The following is a 14146-nucleotide window of genomic DNA, read 5'->3' as shown; positions in this document are numbered from 1 at the left end:
AAGAAAGAGAGAGAAAGGGAGGGAACAAATCCAAACAGCATTCCTCCTTCTCTTTTCTGGAAACAGAAACTAGGACTGAAAGGACTGAAAGAAAGAAAAAGGATTGAAATAAAGAGAAAGAAAAGAAAGATGGAAAGACATTGAAAGAAAGAGAAGGAATAAATCCAAACAGTATTCCTCTCATTTCTGGAAAGAGAAACTAGGATTGAAAGAAAGAGAAAAAGAAAGAACTGAGCAAGAGGGAGGGAATAAATCTGAACAACTCTCCTTTCTCTTTTCTGAAAAGGACAGAAAGAAAGAGAAAGAGGAAGGAAAGAAGGAAGGAAGGAAGGGGGAATAAATCCAAACAGCATTCCTCTTTCTCATTTCTGGAAAGAGAAATTAGGATAGAAAGAAAAAGAGATTGAAAGAAAAAAGAGAGGGAATAAATCCAAAGAGCATTCCTCTTTCTCATTTCTGAAAACATTAACTAGGATTGAAAGGACAGAAAGAAAGAAAGAAAAAAGAGGAGGGGGGATATAAACCCAAATAGCAATCCTTTCTGGAAAGAGAAACTAGGATAGAAAGAAAGAGAGAGAAGGGGGATATAAACCCAAACAGCATTCCTTCTTCCTCCTTTTTCCCTCCAGCTCCTTTGCCTCCTACTAAGAGGAGGAGGAGGAGGAGGAGGAGGAGAAAACTTTGTCATGAAGGGATTTTTTAAAAGAAAGAAAACAGAAAGAGACCCAAAAAGGGGGAGAGGCTGAGGAGGAACCAGAGCAGAGCCATCCCAGCTCCTCTCCTCTCCTCTCCTCTCTCAGTCCAGAGCAACAGTTGGGCTTTGGAATCAGAACATCCAGAACCAGAACCAGAAGGAGGAGGAGGAGGAGCCCCAGAAGAGATGGGCTCTGGGAGCAGCAAGGGCCCCAGCAGCAGGCGAGGAGGAGGAGGAGGAGGAGGAGGCCAGGGGGCTGTGGGCGGCAGAGGCTCCCCTAGCCCTCCTGGCCCTGCTAGCCCCGACGGGGCCCAGGCTGCTTCTCCTCCTCCTCCTCCTCCTCTTTACCCTCTAGAGCCAGAGTTGGAGCTCCTCCTGGGGGAAGTGCTGGACCAAGTGCTGGAGGGATCTGGCGGAGGAGGAGGAGGAGGAGGAGGAGGAGGAGAAGGAGGAAGAGAGGAGCAGGACGAGGACGAAGGCAACCAGGAGGACGCCTTGCGGAAGCTTTCCCTCAGCCCCCGCGCCCTTCTCCCCTCGCCTTCTCCTCCTCCTCTCCCCCGCCTCGACGCCGGCGACTTGGGATGGCGCCTCCTTCAGGACGGAGTTGGTAGCGGCGGCGGCGGCGGCAGTGGAGGGGCGGAGGGGACGAGGCCCCAGCAGGAGAAAGTAAGGGAGAAGCCTCCTTAGATAGCAGAGTGTTGTGTTGCTGGGACTGTTGCGCTTGTTGTGTGAACTCAAGGTGCTTCTGTCATTCTACATTACTGCACTACGCTCTTATAGTGATGCTAGCTTTAACTGCTCTGGAGGCCTCCTCGCGTTGCATTGTGGGACTTGCAGTTTAAATGCGGGGCGTTTAGGATCCTCAGCCACAGAGCGCTTAGGCCTCGCTGGACTACAAGCCCCACAATGCAACGGGAGGAGGAGGAGGAGGAGGAGGAGGCAGCCAGAGCAGGGAAAGTGGAAGAGCAGCACTCTAATAAAGAGCATAATGCGGGAATACTGTGGTTTGGTGTTGTGTTGCCTACAAGGCGTTTCTATGGCGACCCTGTCATGGGGTTTTCTTGGCTTAATGGTTTGCCATTACTATTATCAATATAATAATATAATATGTGTAATATAATATATTACATAACATATATTATAATACAATATACATCTATAATATATGATATAATTATAATATATAATACTATAATATATGATATAATGTATGTATATATAATATAATATATATATATATATATATAATATTATTATTACTATTATTATGGTTTGCCATTGCTGCCCTCTGAGGCTGAGAGAGTGTGACTTTGTTTGTTTGTTTGTTGCTTTTACTTATTTTGCTTCTATGCTGCCTTTCTCCCAAAAGGAACCCAAGGCAGCTCACAATTTATAAACACATTAAAAAAAAGTTTTTTAAAGACAGTTCACATAACCTAATTAAAAGTTAACATTTTAAATATATATCTTCCATGGCCGAGTGGGGAGGATTCAAACCCTGGTCTCCCAGAGTTGTGATCCAATGCTCAAACCATTCATTACTGGCTCTCTCAAAGCACTACTACTGACTAATTTTATTCTATTTTATTTCAAGGATGGGTTTTGAGGTGGAATTCAAGTCTTATGGCCACCCTGCCACGGGGTTTTCTTTCTTGGCAGGTTATTTTGTTGGCAGGTTTGCCATGGATATCCTCTGAGGCTGAGAGAGTGTGCCTTGAAACACAAGGTCAGGCAGTGGGTGGCCAGATGTCCTTTAACTGCAAAGGAGGACGAGGCACTGCAAAATGGAGGGCGCTCAAAGAAAATGGTGGACATTGCCAAATAAAAAGCTAGACACACTCTTAGAAATATCAGTTCAGGCTTCTTAGTCTTGTTCCAAACGGAGGATGTTTTGGAATTCCTCCTGGACAGCAGGCTGAAATGGAGGGCACGTCCTGGGAAAGGAGGATATCTGATCACCCTGGTTCAGAGCAGGTTTGCCATGGCCATCCTCTGAGACTGAGAGAGTGTGGCTTGCCCAAGGTCACCCAGTGGGTTTCAAAGCTGAGCGGGGATTCAAATCCTGGTCTCCCAGAGTCACAGTCCAATGCTCAAACCACTACTCCACACTTGCTCTAAATAGGCCCTGACGTACGGAGCCCCCATGAATGAGATATCACCAAGCCCTCCTATCATGCACTTCTCTGCTTAGGTGCTGCAGGCTCTGGCCTGGCTGAGTCAGGGTCACCAGATGTCCTCCCTGCAAAGGAGAACAAGGACCGTCAAGAATTTGTAGGATATTTAAAATAAAAGCTAAACAACCTAATAGAAATATAAATTCATGCTTCTTAGCCATGCTCAAAATGAATTACATTTTGGAATTCCTCCTGGACAGAAGACTGAAACAGAGTACATGCCCTGGAAAAAGAGAACATCTGGTCACCCTGCCCTAATTGACTCTATCCATCTGGCATGTGCTCTTCCTCTCTTTCTACTGCCTTCTACCTTGCCTAGCATTTATTGTGAGTCTTGCCTTCTCATGATGTGGCCAAAGTACAACAGCCTCAGTTTGGTCATCTTGGCTTCCAGGGAAACTTCTGGCTTAACATGTTCTAGGACCCACTTGTTTGTCTTTTTGGCCATACATGGTATCCTCAGCCCTCTTCTCCAGCACTACAACTCCAATGAGTTGATTCTTATCTGCTTTCTTCACTGTCCAGCTCTAGCACCCGTACATAGTGATAGGAATGCAATGCCTTGGATGATTCTAACTATATCTTTACTTTTTAGGATCAGATGCCCCTTATTATTGGAAGGAAAGTCCCTTATGGGGGATGTGGGAGCTTTCCCTTTATAGGACTGGCAGGTCTCCCTTATATCTGAGGGTTGGAAAGCATTTCTGTTTATGGTTTGCATCTCCACTGCAGAATCAATGCAACTTGACACCACTTTAACTGCCATGGCTCAATCCTATGACTACTGATATGTTCTAATTGTTGAGGAGCCCTGGTGGCGCAGTGGTTAAATGCCTGTACTGCAGCCATTCACTCAAAACCACAAGGTTGCGAGTTCAAGACCAGCAAAAGGGCCCAAGCTCGACTCAGGCTTGCATCCTTCCGAGGTCGCTAAAATGAGTACCCAGACTGTGGGGGGCAAATTAGCTTACTTGCTAATTAACTTACTTGCTGTTCACCGCTATGATCCTTGGAATAGCGGTATATAAATAAAACAAATTATTATTATTATTATGTGTCAGCACATTCTAGAGACCACAAATGATGATTTGGCTACGGATCCCACCATGTTTGCAGCAACTCACTATTGCTACTAACTCAGGGTGATCAGAGGTCTTCCTTTTCCAGGACACATCCTACATTTCAACCTTCTGTCCAGGATGAATTTCAAAACATCCTCCATTTTGAGCATGACTAAGAAGAATGGGTACAGAATACACAATCCAGTGCAGTGTAGATGCACCCCAAGATGAGCTATGCATTTGCATCTTTCTTTCAGGGCAGAAGAAATACCTTCTGCTCTTAAGGGTTATTTCTGCATTCTTTCTTCAGTGCAGGCTGCCAAAGCAGGACTGGGAAGATCCAGGCTCAGATCCCCATTCAGTCTCTAAACTCATTGTCTGCCAGTCTACTATACTTTACAGCAGTAATTCCCAAACTTTGTTTTGGACTTCAATTCCCAGAAGCCCCAGGCAGTTTGCCCAACAGTCAGGAATTCTGGGAGCTGAAGTCCAAAGCATCTGGAGGACCAGAGTTTGGGAACCACTGCTTTACAGGGTTTGTTGTGAGGATCAAAATTGTGAGGAGGAGACAGCATTAGTTCTGCAGCCATAAACTGAACAAGATGCCAAAAAAATACCATATTTCTGGATATGTGGATTCCATAAAGATAGAAATGTACATATCGCATAATCTGTGAGGGTGGGCAATATATTTCAGAGAACCACATGGCTATGTTAATTCAAAATCAATACTTTCATTTGCTATTTAGGTAGAACATGAACCTGTTAACAGTTAGTTCTGGGTTGTCAGTTTTGAGCATTTCATGAATATCAACTGTTCTTTATTGCTCTTTGGAAAATCTGGCAACCCTAGTCAGAGACGATGCCAATACTTGCTTGAATCAAGATGTGTGTTGTTTAAGAGTTATTTTTTAACTGGAAAAAATTGGTCCAAGTGGAAAAACATGACCAGAAGCAAGAGCGGACGTGCTGTTTCAAAGATCCACCGATCTAGGATGTTCTGGAGAGGGGTTTTGCTGCACAAGGAGTTAGTAACAAGGAAGCATCTTCAAATCAGTCCCCACTCTGCAGCTTTTGTAAGTAAGCAGCCTTTATAAATCTGATGTACAGTGAGTCATGATTAAGCCAAACTGTGGCTTAGATTTGTGAAGTGTGCTGCAGATGAAGTTTAAAAAGGCATTCAGATGTTGAGCAAAAGTGTGGAGGCAGGAAGATGATGCCAAATGCATTTTTCATCTGGTTTGTCATTTAGTCTGAGGGAGAAAAATTGTGCAGATGTTGAGCTGAAACACTCAGCAGCCTTATCCACCCTGGCTAATGGTGAAGGATGATGGTATTTGTAGTTCAACAACATTTGGACAGCACTATGCTTCCAACCCCTTGTCTGGGGTATAGGGGTATTGACTACAGAACAAATTGCATAGGCAATTGTGGCAATACCTTTATTAGACCAACTAAAAAAGAAGGTGGTTTCAAAAAGTGGCACAGAAAATATTGTGCCTTTTTGGTTGGCCTGATCAAGATATTTTTCACAATATGGGCTCTGGCTTTAGTAAAGCCTTACTCCAGGCCTGAGCTCTTTGAATCAAAAATGGTTTTAATCTGCAGGGTTCATTCCTCAGATTAAGCTATGCCAGGAGGCCTAAAAGTCAAGCATGATGTCCCAGCTTTGGCTACCAACATAAAGCCTTTCCCCCTATAAACTTATGATACCACATTAGCTGCTGTTTTTCCATTTTATGGAATTCTTGGATTTGCAGTTTCGGACAAAGTACTTAGAATTCTGTGTCAGGGAGCTCTAGGATGCAGCTTTGACAGTTAAAGTGGAATCATAATGTTACAGTGCTATAATTGTGTGGTGTGAAAGGGTCCTTAGAAGGGAGGACTCATAAAGTCACACTGTGGCCCTCTAATCAGGAGAGTGAAAGAAGTTCAGTCAGTCCTCTGTATCCACAGATTCTTTATCCACAGATTCAACCGTCCACAGCTTGAAAATATTTTAAAAAATATAAATTCCAAAAAGCAAACCCTGATTTTGCTATTTTATGTAAGGGACACTGTTACTGCCCAATTATATAAAATGGGATTTGAACATCCTCAGATTTGGTATCCAAAGTGGGGGCCTGGAACAAAACCTTAGCGGATACCAAGGGCCCACTGGAGCTTGCCACAGTCAGTTATAGTACCTACTCATCCCCATGTGGATGATTACATTAAGTACAGAGTTGGACCTCAAGCCTTGTGGTCCATTTTAGATCATTCTCAGCATGCACAGCACTTTTAGTTTTTAGGTTGGAAATGAAAAATAAAATAATGCATTACATCCTGTTGGCATTCCGCTACTTTACAGGTTGGAGGAATGGAGGACATTTTGCCATCTCTTTCCACCTCCCACACTATTCGAAAGGGATCCCAATGCCATTAAAAACAACAACAGAAAAAAGACAGTTCTTGGGAAAGTGACCAGCTCACAAACATTTTTGCTAATTGCATGTCCACGTTTATGGCTTAAATGGATGCACAAAATCACACACACACATTTCTCAGGTTTTGGAAGTTGTGTTCCCGGTCACCTGCAGGCGATCCTGACTCATCACAGGGGGGCAGAGTTGTGGCTGTTCACAAGTGTACATTTTTACTGCATTTGGGCAGCTACTGTTATTATAACCATGGTCTGTTTTCATTAGGCAAAAGGAGTAACTTTCTATTTATGAGGCTTGTTTGGGGCTTTACCAACCAGCTGTGGGAAACATTAATCCACCAGTAAGCAATAAGAAAGAAATCAGCAAATTTTATTTAGGCCATGGAAATTACCTCTTATTTCTAGTGCTAGACAGCTTGGTTTTGTTTTAGCTATAGCTTTGTGAAAAGTGCCACCTTGTGGTTGTCTTCTCTTCTTCAGTTTTTGGCTAATCCCTAAAAGAAATAATCTGAATAAACTTTATAGATAGGATGCACCAGGTGTATTTTCTAACAGGTCCTACTGAAGCACCAGATGGCCATCACTTGCTCTGTAATTGCATATGTGGGCTTGGACAGATGTATTGGGTCTCCCTTCACTATGGTGAAGAGTGAATATAAGCACAAAATAGGAGGATGAAGCAAAAGAGAGAGGGAGAATATTATGTTGTCATTGTAGGAGTTGGAAACAGGTTTATTTACAGGCTTCTACACAGAATAGTGTCCCCAATAGAATGCTAAAACACATTACCCTGTAACACAGCAGGACAGCACTTTGGGCGAGAATAGAGAGCATGTAGCAAGCATGGTTTGAATGTTGGACTACGATTCTGGAGATCAGGGTTGATTCTCAGCTTGGTCATGAAACCCACTGGGTGACCTTGGGCAAGTCACTCTCTCTCAGCCTCAGGTGAAGGCAATGGCAAACCTTCTCTTAACAAATCTTGCCAAGAAAACCCCATGACAGGTTTGTCCTAGGGTCGCTATAAGTTGGAAACAGACTTGAAGGTGCATAACAACAACAAAGTCCAAGAGATGTTGTTGGGGCTGCAACTCCCATTAGGTGTAGCTGATAATAAGGAATGCTGGTAATTGAAATCCCTGCAGGGCTATACATTCTAGATTAGCGTTCCTTAAACCTTTTAATCTCTTTTTTTCAATCATGGTCTTTTGCAGTATCCCTTGGGACTTCTCATAGAACCCTAGTGTTCCTGGGAACCCTGCTTGAGAACTTTTATTCTAGACTAACAGAAGAGGGAAAGAAGGAGCACCTGAATGTTGAGTTGTATGTAAGGGGGCAGTGCACAATGAATTCATTGTCGCTGTGTACATTACAGAGATGTAACCTTGGGCTGTAACTTAATGATGTTTAAGAGATGGAGAAGCCCACTATAACTGCTGATAAAGGTCACATGACATCAAACTTTAACTGAATTTATAGATTTGTTTTTCACAATCTTTGCTCTGTAAGGTTATAAATGCGGGGGGAGCATTCCCCCTCTTTTTAAGCTCCTGTACAGTATATTTGTCTCAGATGGGAAAGTGAATTTGAGAGGGATGGCTGGAGCGGAAGCTTTAAACTTCCCCTACTCCTATGTACTGGCACTTGTATGAGAATAAAAAACCCACTAATCCCAAATCACATGCTACATGTCTAAATAGGTAAACTACACTCACATTTGCACCAGTTTTCTTGATCCCAGTACCTGAAATGCACCATTGGAAGAGTTTCTGTAACCCTCCCTCCACACTTAAAAGTTATCTTTGTAGTTACTGAACTTTATTAGATGAAATTACTATGTGGTTCTGCATTTTACTATGTCCGGTATACATTTCATCACAGCAGGAGGATTTATTGCTATTCTATTTATTTGCTTTCCAGCAAGACCTAGCCCAGAAAGCAGCAATAGCTACTCCAGAAAGCAGCAACTTTGCCAAACAGTAAGTAACCTTAATTGAGACATTTAATAATTTCAGCAGTGAGTTCTTCTCTTAGTGGTCCTCTTTACAGAAGGCACTTTCACTCCCAGGTTTTCAAAGGCTGCCTGACACAATCCATAATAAATGGAATCCCATTCACAGTACACATTTACAGCACTATTATTTCACTTTAATTGCCATGGTTCCATCCAATGGAATCCTTGGATTTGCAATATTTTATTTTGTATTATTTCAAGTAAGATTAATTGAGAGGCATCTAGATTTCTTAGCCAGAGCACTCCAGTGCATCTGACCAAACTACCAGTCTCAGGATTCCACAGGATGGAACTGTGGCAGCAGTTTAACATGGAATCATAGCACTATAATTCTGTAGTGTGAATGGGCCCTGGTTTTTCTTCACAGTATATTGCACATGTGCCTCGAGTAGTACAAGAATTTCAAAAAAATTTTTGGAAGGGCCATCTTTTTAATCCCTGAATAGCCTGGCTGGAGTGTTGCTGTTTTTACCATTGCTCACCTGCTATGCAAATCCATATACTTTGAGGCAAACCACAGTGGGCCCTTGGTTTCTGATGGGATTTGATTCCAGGACCTCCCATTGATTTTGAAATCCTTGGGTGTTCAAGTCCAGTTATATACAATGGCATAGTAAAATAGTGTCTTTTGTATACAATGACAAAAATCAAGGTTTGCTTTCAGGATTTTTAAAAAATATATATTTTCAAACTGGATGGTTGAATCCATGGATGCAGAATCCATGGATATGGAGAGCCAACTGTAATAGAGAATGAATCTAACCAGGACATTACTTTCTTAATTTAGATTCACCTTCCCCAACCTGGCACCTCCTAGATGTATTGGCCTAAAAAACCCATAATCTTCCACTACTATGGCTAATGAGTATGTTGGCTGGGGATGGTAGAAATTTGCAGCCCAGCATAGCTGGTGGGGTACTAGTTTAAGGAAGATCGGTTATAGATTAATGAGTGGCTTTCCTGAGGAAGAATGCTCATATTTGAAATGTGTTGGGAAACAATGAATGTCAACTTGATTATCAATTTTATTACACCCTAGCTGTGTTGTTTTTCATCTTACCAATGTGTGGCATTGCCTTCCTTTTGCTTCTAAAATCAAAAGACAATGGTTTAGAATTGCCTTTCAAGTATCCTCTTTGTTGTTTCACTTGCTGGGACTGGGAGGCCTCTCCTGTCACAATACACAGCTTTGTTGATATTTAATTCAAGGGGATCTTTCTGCAATTTAGTTTTAGTATGTTAGCTACTCAGTTTATTAATTTTAACTATGCCCAGTAACAGACTTGGTAATTCCAAATCCAATTTTAACTATGCCCAATAACTCCTCCACAGGGATTCTGGGGGATTCTAGCAATTCTGGTCTAAAAGAGTAAGGTTTTCTAATCAATACCAAACATATAGACCAGGTTCAGAGGATAGATAGATAGATAGATAGATAGATAGATAGATAGATATCCCCTCTGAACCTGATCTATATGTTTGGCATTGCTTAGAAATATATATATCTGAGACATAAATATTTCACTTCTACTGTTCCCTCTGCTCTGTTTTCAGCTTAAAGGTGGAATATTAACTGTTTTAGTAAGAAATGTGGGGATTGATACATGAGCCACCTAAAGAAGGAATGGGGACAACCTCTTACTCATAGAGGGAGAAAAATGGGACCTTCACTTTAGCTAACTTGTTTTATATTGTTTACATTTTCTTCTATTAACCTGCAGGGTCCCACCAAAGGATCCTGACAAACTGGCTAAAATCGTTTATGATTGCTCTGAAGAGGAGCTGATGGCAACAATTGAGCAGGAGTACTGCCGCTGAAGCCAGACCAGACAGTACCAGCTTGATGCTGAACAAGATCACTATGCAGGATGAGATACTTAAAATGGCAGTATTTCTCAGAAAGGTGGGTGAGGGAAGAAATGGGGCCACACTGAGTAAGCAGGACTGCTCCTCTTATTGCCAGCCAGACTGGTAGGATTCTCCATATTTTAAACAAGCAGACTCAAAAGTGCCATCTGCATGATTCTAAGTATGGATACAATATTTTATCTGTGGCAGGGTATGTGTGCTGTGGGAAGAGAAAGACTTCAAGACTTCAAAACAGGTACTCACAGACTGTTACAAATTTATCATATTTTTTTTAAAAACAGAAGAGCCAACAGTTTTGTTTTCAAAGTCTTAGAAGCAGTGCAGCAAAGGACTTGAATAAATGCTTTTGAGAGTCTACAGACATGGGCTTCTCTTTCCTAAGTTGTATGGACTAGTGCTGACCTATTCAACCACAGAACACCTATCTGCACATTAAAATGTATATGCCCTGCAGACATTGACTTCTTGGTAGTTATAGTTTTTACTTGATTGATGGAATGAATTAGTAGGGATTTAATCATGTCTGTGGCCTGAAGCTTGGGAAAGTTACTTTTGTAGACTTCAACCCCAGCATGGCTGGAAAATCCCTCATTTTTCTGAGCTCTGCTTTAACCTTCCAAAGTGCTGGTTCATATGACAGATCCTTGTTGCCTTTACTGGGTACTCTGATGCCCGGCCATTTGTGCCTTGCAGAAAGACAGGTACTGTCTTACCTTTCAACGACAGTCGTATGATCATTATAGGAAGCTAGCAGATCAGATTCCCTTGTTTCCTCACAGAGACCAGAATAGCCTAGATAGAAAGTGCCCTCCATTCATACCCATGCAGCTAGACCTGAAATGTTACTTCCAAGCCACCCAACGCAGGGCTGGAGGAAGAGATTTTGCTGTACCAGGTGAAAAATAAGATGGCATCTCCTCCTCAACCCGGTTCCATGTATTGAAGCTGACTAGATTCCCAGTTGAATCTTAATTCCATATTGGTGATGATGGCCTCACATTCTCTTGTCATTATGTGAAGGAAGAAAGATAATTCAAGGGATATAGAGACAGACCATGTGGCACAACTAGTTCTACCCTCTTAACAGAGAAAAGAAGCGGGTTGCAGTTATCACCCTAAGACTGTTGGCTCACTGCCTAACTGGACCTGACAAGGTTTGACTGGAAACACTTTACTTTCTATTTGCACAGTAGAAGCATCTTTTCTCCATGAATTTCTATGCTCACAGTAGCTAAAAATTTCAGTTGTGCATTTGGTAATACACTTTAGGAATCCTAAGAAAAGGGGCAACATCCCCAGGAGTGTAAACACAGCAGATGGAAGAGAGAATGATTTTCAGCACCTCACTCTGAAATACTATAAATTTGGGGATTGGAAGAAAAAATTATTTGGGGGGCAGAATTCTTATTTGGGGGCAGTGCCCTCCTTTTGCCCGGACTCCCCATAGCTACACTGCAAAGTGAAAGGTGGCAGACAGATGCAAACAAGCTTCCTTTGCCTCAAAGAGCTACCCTTTGTTTATCTTAATTGGACACTATCCTCTTAAATCAGCATCCTAAATTGGCCTGACCATCATACTGAATAGCACCATGCAGCTCTAAACAATGAATTTGTATTGCTTCCAAACCTTTCTCCAAGAGGTAGTTCTTTTTCTGACATCCCACCCTATTTATTTTATCTTGAATTGGCTGGAATCCAACTGATGGTTTGTACCAGCATAAGGGTTTCTTATGTCAATGTAAGTCACTTTGTGGAGCAGCTCAGGAGCTAGATAAACAACTTTATCTTCTCACAGGGATGATTTTTGCTGCTATCCTGCCAACCATTTCTATCGTCACAGCACTTTATCCTCATGTGAGACATGGCTATTCGTTTCCAGAAAGAAATGAGGTCTGTAGGTCAGGGGTAAAAGAAACAGGCTAGAGACACCCTGATGCTTTGGGGCTTCGTCATCATGACCTCAGCTAGTGGTCTTCCATTTTATAACTTTAATGAACCAAGTATTTTAATTAGATCTTGAATTTTATGAATATACAGTCGGCTCGCGCCTTACGTGAGGATCCGTTCCGGATCCCTCCGCGTAAGGCGAATTCTGCCTATGCTCAAGCCCCATTGGAAACAATGGGGCTCGTGCATGGCGGTGCGGTGGCGCGCGGTGCGCAATGGGCGCATGCGCCCATTCAATTGAATGGGACACGCCGCCTCGCACGTGCCCCATGGCTTGAGCGCATATGCTCAAGTCCGAGTAACAAGTGTCACATATTGAAGAAGGGAGGTGGAGATACATACACATACATACAAAACTGAGGAGAGTGTTGGACTCATCCTGACAGTGCCTGCTTTTTTTAGTTATATCCATATCTATCCTAGACATAATAATGGCCGCAGCCCAACACAGCCATATGGATACACTCACATTGTGGAAGGTGCCTGTCCGGGAAAGCAGCCAAAGGCTGATAAGGCAGCTAGTTCCCAAACAAACAACCCTCTCCCAGCACAGCAAAGTCAGTCCTAGAGAGATGCAGTAGCTTTACCAAAAGGGATTACCAAGAGAATTGTCAGACAGTCCGAGGTTCAGGGCAACAGATAGGCAGGTCGATGAAGCAGTCCAAGGTCAAGGTTTCCGGGTATTCAAGACAAGAAGCCAAGGAGCCAGAGACAGAGTCTTTCCTCTAAAAGAGTCAGATATCCACTGGCAAAGAACCACACATGCTCCAGGTGTTTATAAAGGCAAGGAGCTGGCCTTCAGCTGTGCCTGATTGCGAAGACGCTTCTGATAAAGCCTCCGAGATCTTCGAAGGCCCTCTCTTTCAGCTCGACGCTCATTGAAGGTAGGCACACTGCCCAGATCCTCCTCCATGTCCACAGCCTCGGCACTAGGCAAACTTGACTGCTGAACCTCTGGAGGGGCCACAAACTCTGCTCCAGCAGAACTAGGGCCAGCCTCTGGCTCCTCCATTACAGGTTCAAGCCCCTGGGTCTCTGGCTCCTCCGTTATAGGTTCAGATCCCAGAGGCTCTAGCTCATCCTCTGAGTCCTCCAAGCCATCTTCCAGGCTGGGCATGACAGTGCCAATTATTTTTTTCCATGTTAAACTTGGCCTGCCAGTTTGGCAGCATCAACAGCTGAGTGTGTGCAGGTAGTTTTTCTTTTCCTTGCTAAGTTTTGGTCATAGATGTAGACTCACTAAATCATGGGGAAGTGTTGATTTAGCAAGTTACCATTGATTGATTCAATGCATCTACTGTAATTAGGACAAAAATTTGGATTTAGGCCATGTATGGGAATCCAGTGGTATGTATCACCCCATTTGCACTCTCTATAGAGCTCTGGAAGTCCACAACGTTTCGGCCAACTGGAATTTCATACCCCTTAACATTTCACAGATGAAAACCGCAGTGATGTAGACTCAAGTTGATTGATTTGGACTCCAGTGACTTCCATGGCTCGACTGGCTTGGCAATAAATGATGCTCTCACTCGACTCAACTTGTAACTTGTATTTCTTCTTTGTGGTCTCTGCGAATCATACAAATGGGTTGTACTGCGCCTGCACAGTGCTGTTCGGAAACTTCTAGAATCACTGGGCAAAGTTTGCAACTTTTAGCAACTTTTTGGCGGTAGCGCTGCCCATCCCTTATAAAGCCCCTGGCTTCCCGCTCAACTTGCTGGCATCCTTCACTTCAAACAGAAGGCAAGAGCTGCCCCCAGAGGTTGCCAAGCAGACCTCAACACCTGCCTCAAGCCCATTGCCCAACAAGTATGCTGTTCCCCTCCATGAAATGCCTCCTTTATTCCTGTGGTTTGGCTCCCAGACTTGGAACTCAACTTGAGATTTGACTTGAAATTATCTTGCAAGGATAAAGACTTGTGTAAAAGACTTGAATACATCACTGGAAGATCATAAGAATTA

The 14146-nt window shown here is 43.0% G+C and overlaps 1 long non-coding RNA gene across 2 annotated transcripts; it reads left to right on the top strand.

The window, feature by feature from the left end:
• The first annotated feature begins 1114 nt into the window (after positions 1-1114).
• Positions 1115-13717, top strand: LOC149282356 (uncharacterized). 2 transcript variants are annotated; one of them, XR_016277971.1, is made up of 4 exons: positions 1115-1360; positions 8272-8330; positions 10087-10469; positions 13560-13717. It is a non-coding gene; the product is annotated as an uncharacterized LOC149282356 (long non-coding RNA). The 2 variants fall into 2 exon arrangements; XR_016277970.1 differs by lacking the exon at positions 13560-13717 and having other exon boundaries at positions 10087-10593.
• Positions 13718-14146: the final 429 nt, after the last annotated feature.

The sequence above is a fragment of the Sceloporus occidentalis genome, unplaced genomic scaffold, assembly GCF_023333645.1.
Source record: "Sceloporus occidentalis isolate IW3139 unplaced genomic scaffold, rSceOcc1.0.p SCAF_118, whole genome shotgun sequence".
In the NCBI taxonomy this organism is placed as follows: Eukaryota; Metazoa; Chordata; class Lepidosauria; order Squamata; family Phrynosomatidae; genus Sceloporus; species Sceloporus occidentalis.
Note: the sequence above shows the minus strand (reverse complement) of the source record. Positions and strands in the feature narration are given on the sequence as shown.